This window comes from Drosophila teissieri, unplaced genomic scaffold (genome assembly GCF_016746235.2).
Source record: "Drosophila teissieri strain GT53w unplaced genomic scaffold, Prin_Dtei_1.1 Segkk116_quiver_pilon_misjoin2_scaf, whole genome shotgun sequence".
NCBI lineage: Eukaryota > Metazoa > Arthropoda > Insecta > Diptera > Drosophilidae > Drosophila > Drosophila teissieri.
Window position 1 is genome coordinate 1 of NW_025224984.1, and position 8,344 is coordinate 8,344.

The 8,344-nt window shown below is 38.1% G+C and overlaps 1 pseudogene; it reads right to left on the minus strand.

Moving 5' to 3' along the window:
* Positions 1–2,672: 2,672 nt before the first annotated feature.
* On the minus strand, positions 2,673–3,517 carry LOC122625481 (annotated as a pseudogene).
* Between the last annotated feature and the right edge of the window lie 4,827 nt (positions 3,518–8,344).

The window sequence follows — 8,344 nt, forward strand, 5'->3', positions numbered from 1 at the left end:
TCTGTATGATCATCTGACTGAAGACCGATTTCAGGGCAAATTCTGAGTAGGGGAAGGAATAAGATTTCATAACCCATTTCATAGCTGCAAATTGCAGGGGAGACCAAGAAAATGAGAGGAAATAGGTTGCGACAAGTGACGAGTTAGCGTGAAATTTATAGCCAACAACAGTCCGCGCCTCAGTGAAAGAAAAGTCAGAGAAAAGCGACGCAAAGGAAACTGCAAGCGATACAGTTTTGCTTTCTGATTTAAGCAAATTACAGCAGCTGGCCACCTGCGCGTATACGTAATGTGAATTTATTGGCTCATTAGAGTTGAGCAAACGATAAAGCGTCGGCAAAAATAGTTTGCAGCTAAAGCGAATTTATGCTTGGTATATTTTTCAGCGCTGCTTTCGTTCACCAACTATATCTATATATATCTATCTATATTAAAGTGTTCATTTGAGTGCAAACTGTCGTACACATGTCTAATTGGCGTTTAATTGCAGTTTGTTAAAAGTCATTGGGACTGGGCAGCTGCCAGTTGAACGTTCTCATCAAGGAACCTCTTATCTCCCCGCTGATAATCTACTCGTATATGGTCGAGCGATAAGCCTGTTATGTTTGGTATTGTTTAGTCATTTTCTATATATAGGCCATTAGTCAGCGTTGGGCCATATGAGATGACTCCGGACACGGGAAGTATTTCCGAAAGTCTTACTGATAATTTTCCGAAATTTAAAAAATAAAGATTTCACTTTAGCTAAGAATGATTACCGGATTGTCACTGGTTTATAATAATTTGAACTATTTTTTTTTATTGATATATAGCTTATATCATATTTAAGTTTTCTAAACTCATATGTTTAATCATGAAGGCTAACTAAGACAAATTTGCCAGGAGTTCCAGCCACATTTTCTTACATGGTCATTGTTTTTACAGCACTTACAGCAGCACTAAGTCAATATTTGACTGGGTTTCTAATAACAGTCAACATTTCGAGCACAACTAGAATAACATCTTCTGGATTTATATGCTATAACACCAAATTGGCAAACATATACAGCAGCACTAAGTCAATATTTGACTGGAGTTTTCTAATTAACAGTCAACATTTTCGAGCACAACTAGAACTAGACCATCTGTCTGGATCTCTATATTGCCTATAACACCATTTTAAGTTGTGCAAAATACTTAAATGATTGTGTACGGAGTTATAAAGTGGACTAGTCCAGAGAAACTACTTGACGAAGTCAATAATGCCAATAGCCGGACGCAATAAATAGGTTATTATTTCGAAGGTAAATTCTTTATAAAATGCTATCACGGTATAATCGCAGAATTATCACTATAAAACTTACAATTTAAACATTAGGATCCAGTTACTTCAATTACTGTTTGCCCCAATTAAAAAGGGCTGTTAGAACTGTTTAAAATTATTCTAGCTCGGTTGCTAATAGCTTTATTATCAATAGTCTTCTATTGCAGTTAGTATATAAGTCGATCCGGTACCACTTTTACATATAACTGCCACAGGAAAAGTCGGAAATTTACTAGCTACTGCTACTATTAAAGGAAAGTAAATCAGTTGTAAACATAGTCGTTTTTTTCTAATATAGCTAATCACTGCAATATTTTAGCCAATAAGCTTCAACATCGCTCAATCTTCCTTCTCTTGTTAATTCTGATGTAACATACATATGTCTACTTTTAATTCCATATTTATACAAACCCAGTTAAAAACCCCCTCATCAATTTGTTGATACTAGGCTGTTTCGGATTATTAATCGCCTCACGTTCCCCAGCTTAATTAGCCCTGTACTCCAATTATCCCACCCCGTTTAACTTACTGACTTGTGAGATGGGTTGAAATGAAAACGCTTACCTGAAAAGAAAATGCAAAAATAAATATCAATTAATTAGGGTGAAATCCAATTCCAATCAATTTCAAGTACTTATGCCTAGGCAAATAATTAATTTTTAACTGATTGAAAGAGCTGTCCATTCGCAAACGACGCAAAAGGTCGTCGCGGCAGTCGACAATGAAGGCGAAAATAAAATCAAGCAAAATGGGAAAAAAATGGATTTAATTAATTGTCGTAATCAGGTATAGCAACAAATTAAGTGCATGGGTATGGGGGTAAAATGGGTATCTGTAAAAATAAATTTCAGCAATTTTAAAGAGCTAGCTTCCTGCCAAAAGACGTCACACGAGTGTAATTTGTTGGCCAACACAGACCCCAGTGTCCACCAAGAAAATGAAAAGGGAAATGGCATCAATTTTCGCGTGTGCTTGGCCAATTTTGGCAAAAACTGCACGACGTGTGTCACCAAGCGAGTGGGTGTTGATGGCTAACACATAAGCACACAATTCAATCGCCCTTTTCTCGACTCGGAATATTCTTTTGTCAGTCTGTCGGCAGGTGGACAGCCCAAGGATGAGTCAAATGCGGAATAGGTTCCGCCTTTTAATTGAAACGCTTTGCCTAATTTGGCACTCAGCGTCAAGTACCACAGAAAATAGGTGAAGAGGTTGTAGGCAGACTGCTTCAGTGCGAGCAACAGGCGCATTTCTTAGAAATTCAATGAATTATAGAGAAATTTCATGCAATATATCTACGAACGTTTTTAGTTTACATGTATTTCAGCCAAGTTTGCGTGCTAAGCAATTTGAATGCAACTTGAAACGGTTAAAGTGATAATTAAATTTTTATTAGAACAGCGTTAGTGCGTTTTACTTATAAAATGATTGCATATTTATCATCTCTGTATAGTACTAACATATTTAAATAGTTTAGCTAACCAGCATCTTACAAAATGGGCCATCAAAACTAAATATGAATTTTCATGTCTAACATTCGGAAACTTCCGCACTGATACGGATTTCGGAATTGGTTTCTTCTAATTGGTTCTTCTTCTTCTTATTTGGTATCCGATGGCAATGTTTCGGCAGTTAGAACCTCGTTTTAGTGTCTTCACTGACTTCTCATTGCTTCGATTGGTTCACATGTCTTCCTGAGTTTCCTCACCACATCAGCAATATGATTCTCAATTTGTGGAACAAGAGGATTGCCCAGCTCATCGATGACATAACCAACGCATGAATAATTCGTTACCAGTATGCCTTCCCAACGAGCCACATAGTTGACTCTTTAGTATGCGAGTCATTATCCACTTGAGATAATTCGTAAAGTCCCTGCCAGCTATATGGCTATGGTCCCTTTGGGCCGTATTCCGCGAAATCACTGGATACATCGTAAAATCTTTCCCTGAGCGCACCAGGATTCTGCATCACTGCGCGTCCCGTCGAATTCCAACAACTGATCCAGGGTCAATTTGATTGTTGGCAAATCAGGAAGTTTGGTAGCAGGACATTTTGCAACAGTCAGTTGATTCTTCTTACTACTACACTGACGGTAATAGGCGTACAAATAACCCAAGGCGGCGGCACAGATCGTCAACACTATGGTGACCGTGAAGCTTAAACCACTTAACTCCTCCATATTGTACATTTTTATCTGTGATTTAGACGAAGTTTAGTATCACAATTCGGAATTTATTTCTCAGCTCAGAAGTTGACGAATTTTGAGTGAACTTGTGATTGGAAGTAACTTTCGAGGCTAACTTGGCTTTAAACGAAATGGTATGGTGAGTCAAGATTTCAAAATTCTTATAGAAAAATATTAATTTATTTCTCAGCTCAGAAGTTGACGAATTTTGAGTGAACTTGTGATTGGAAGTAACTTTCGAGGCTAACTTGGCTTTAATGGTGAGTCAAAAGCCTTCTGTGATGGAAGTGTTTTTGAATTCATAGAAAATCCAAAATCTATTATTTACAGCTTGTGCCCGATTTCAAAATTCTTATAGAAAAATATTAATTTATTTCTCAGCTCAGAAGTTGACGAATTTTGGGTGAACTTGTGATTGGAAGTAACTTTCGAGGCTAACTTGGCTTTAAACGAAATGGTATTGTAAGTAAAGAAGCCTTCTTTGATGGAGTTGTTTTTGAATTCTGCCTAATTTTAAAATTATTATAGAAAAATAGGCCCAAGAAGGTCGTTTTTTACTCCCATCTAGCTGCTATTCGCCTGCTGTATTTTATCTGTCAATACCTCAGAGCGATAGCTGAAGTGTATTTCGTTATTCAGCCGCTGCCTTGGGAAATATCAAGTGGCTGGGCGGGCTGGCTGTTATCAAGCAAACGAATACTCGTAGCCGTATCATTCGCGGTGCCAGGGCAGGTGATAGTGTCAGCAAGTGTATCAGGAGCACAGAAATTGGAGCAGAGCCCCAGAGGCGGGCAGTCAGCACAAAAGCAGGTTGAACAGTTTTCTTATATTATCAGTTGATTAAATATGAATTATATGAACAAATAAAGGCGCAAACACAGCGTTGCACAAGTGTGTGTGCCACGAAAAACGATAAGCGCCGACATGCAAACAAAAAGTTTAAAACAATATTTCCGATACAGGGTGATCTGTGAGAATCAAGAGGCATACGAAAATATGCCTAAGAAATAATAAACTTTTAATGCAGGGGGGTGTTAATCAATATTTGTTTACAAAAGTCTTTGCATTTGATTCCATAAAATGAATGCTAAATATTTTTGTGTTTTGTTTGTGCCACTGAAGAAGTGTTAATTATTAAAGTAAAATTGCTTGAAACCATTTGTTCTGATTCAATGCAGAAAATTAAAATTGTAGAATACAATATTAACATATTTTGGTTTAAACATGTTAAGTTCTTTTTCACTGTGTATATGAAATGAATGGCATCAAATGTACTATGTGGTCACGTTCTTTCTATATTGGCACTTCATTTAAAGACATAACTAACGCATATTTATATATGTATTATTTAAATTGGTCATAGTGAAATATAATTTTTAGCAAAGCGGAAAATTCAAATCTGTAGACTACCAAGAGAAATTTGTCTTGTGTTTTGCCACCTGTCGCTTCTCATTTACTTACCCGATGAAGTCTTTGATAAAACAATAAACCTTAAATAAGCCGCGATCATTATTGAGTAAATATTCGGGCTGTATGACTGCAGCGGGCATTATGAGATTGGATTGTGGTTGCTGCTGTTGTTGTTGCTGTTGGTGGTGGAGCATTTGTTGTTGCTGCAGCGTGGACTCGCTGCCGCCGATGTTGTTGTTGCCACTGCTGCTGGTCGTCGCCATATTGGCAGCCATTTTGTTGGCTAACGCCGCCATTTTGCTGCTACTGTTGCCGCCATGCTGGCAACGCTCATGTTCATGCAACTATTGTTGTTTTCTCGTTGTTGCTGTTTATCAATTATCGTTGTTGTTTAATCAGAGTTAGTATTGCTGTTCAGTAGCGCACCGCATTGCATTGTCTTGCTTTGAGCCAAATTCGTATTTAATTCAAATGAAATTGACCATAAAATTTAAATACAAAAGTCTAACTTCGGCAAATAACCATTGCAAACACTTTCTTGCATACCAATTCAAAATAAATCACATCATTTGTAATTTAATGTTGTAGAATTAGAAAATACATTGCTAAATTTTGGTTTTTCTGCAATAGTTATACAAAAATGATGTGAACCAAAAAGGAAAATTTAAATTCAAATCACAAAAGCAATTGGCAAATTGTATTTTGCTTTCATTTGAAACATTGCCAATTTCCATTAATTTCTGTTTCAGCTTCCATTTTGTGGTGTTTTCTGGTGATCGTGTGTGTGTGGGGGTGTTGTTGCATGTGTCTTCATTAAAAGCAAAGTTGCAGCGTGTGGAGTAAAGTATTTAATTAACATTCACAGAGCACTGACATGCCACAAGGCATTTTGTTGCATGCCCCGCACGAAAAAAAAAACACGTACAAATGGGGAGATGAACAGCGCTTACATAACACACATGAAGCGGATGAACGAGCATGCGAGATGCAGTAACAACAACTGGGTTACCCAATGTTTTCAGCAACAGGATTTTTGATTATCACATATCATATCATATAATTTTTGATGTATAAATTAACTTTCAAATGCTACTAGTACTGTTTAATTTAAATATTTCAACAAACTAAGTTTTTATATATGAATTATCTTTAAGAATTATATATTTTTCAAATTTATCCATTATGGACCATAGACACTTTTTTCTGCCTGCCATCTTAAACAAACTTTTCAAGAGTTTTTAATCTTTAATGGTTGTAAAATTATACCAAATTACAAGTTGTTCTGACAGAATCCTACAGCTTTGTGTTATGGTGACTATTTCGAGAGCTGTAAAGATTTCGGTGACTCCGTTGAAAGTTTTCGAAGCAGAGTCGGTCAGCAGGACATATTAAAAATAATGTATTTTACTGACGATGACAAGAATAAATGAATAATGCGGGAAATGTGATCTTCCCTTTGCAAGGAAGTGTTTGCTTTCAAATGAGTTGTGTGGCACCACCGCAATAGAAATTGCTTCGACCGCCTGTCAAGTGGCACAAAAATGTAATATGTCTCTGGAGCACAAGTTAGTCGAGCACTGGGTCGCTGGTTTCCCATTTTATCCAGCTTGTGGCAACAAATGGCGCCTGTTGACAGCTAGTTGACAGTGCGGCTAGAAATATGACAGCTTCGGCTGGAGGCACTTGTGTGTCAACAACTGTGCAGCAACTTGTTTAAGATGCGATAAGCAAAAAGCCCAGACATTATTGCACAGCAATAATAAAGTATGAGAGATGTTTCCCCAGGGGGGCATTACATGGGCAGGCCGAAAAAAAATGTAACAATTGATGTGCTACAGACATTAATTAGCATTTTTAATCAACCGAACCGAGGACAACAAGGCTGGCAGGTAGTACTCGGTAGAATTATTTATATATTTGTTTGAGGTATCACATGTTTTGCTTTTTAATATTGTCAAGTGGCGAGGCCCTAACGATGATGTTACTCGACCCTGACTTTGACTTCCCTCTGCCCACACAGCCAACCAGCAAATCAACCAACAAACCAGCGGACCAGTCACGTACCAAAGCGGCAGTACGAGTACTTTTTTTTGTCAAGGGTCCACACTTCTAAGCCCTCGAAGGAATGAGGGGGTCGGGTTGGGTGTTTGGGGTTTGGGGCACCAGCATGCCAAGTATTTTCATGCAACGAGTTGGTGGAAAACCTTGAGATGCTATGCCAAAGAACGAACTCATTCACATTCTCGTTCACAACCCCCACACTCAATTGAAACTGACACACGGCGCCCAGCATGAAACAACACAAAGCCATTTCGCCTTGAAAACGAATTCATAATGGAACCCAACTCGACACTAAACACAGCGCGAAACAAGAAAATAAAATCTCTGTTTGAAAATGAACTACATGTCTAATGCTCGGGTCCCATTGTACTACTATAAGGGCATCATTTCAGAGCTAGTCAACACAATGGCTGAATGTTTGTTTGCCAAGGATCTTTTCTTGTTCAGTTAGACACGTGCGGGGGCCTGTGGGCTTTGGTACATCAGATGGAATCCACGGAAGTAATGTGATGGGATGCCCAGTTTATGAGGCTCAGGCTAGGTAATCAGGGGACACAATAAATGGGCCTGGGTAATGTTCAAATTAAAGAACTCTGATTATATAAACAGCGCTAATATCTCAATGGTTCACGTGGGCTTTACTAAAATGCACTACTTTGAAATTCCATTTCTCATTTTGTGGTTCCTATGGGTATATGTAGGTATTTTATTGTTGTATTTTATTTATATTTGATATATTTAAAATAATATTAGAAGTTTTCTATTTATTGAGATGCAAAACAGTTTTATATTAATAGGTATTTAAAATCCAGTTCTATTTTGTTTGATTACATTTTCCCTTTCAGTAAATACTCTCGCAAATTAAAATCACTGCTCTGCCAAGCGTTCAATAAAAATCATTTAAGCCTGAAATTTATGCACTTCTGAAACAATGTCAGCAAGGAGTCAAAATCTGCCCCTTCTAGCCTTATGCGTATTTCAGCGCAACGCACGCAGTGTGTAATGGAATTATGCAAAGTATCTGTGTGCGGGTATCTGCTACTGAGTGTGTGTGTGTGTGCGCGCGTCATTGAGCTTTGGCAAAGAAAACAAAAAGAAAGAACCAAACAAGTACGGGCAAGGATCGGGCGAAGGACTCGTCAACTTTCCAAAAGCGCATTACTTGCTTTGGGAACAAGAGAAAATAATAAAAAAAAACATACATATAACGCAATCGTTTTTGCCACAAAGGCAGGCACACACACACAGATGCACAGTAGCAGGCCGACCTTGACCTGGAAACTGCGCCATGTGGAGCAATCGAGGGATGGGTGGGCTGCGCTCGCCTCCTCTTTCTATCTCCCTGTGAATGGGCCAACAGAAAAATACGAAACCTGAACATG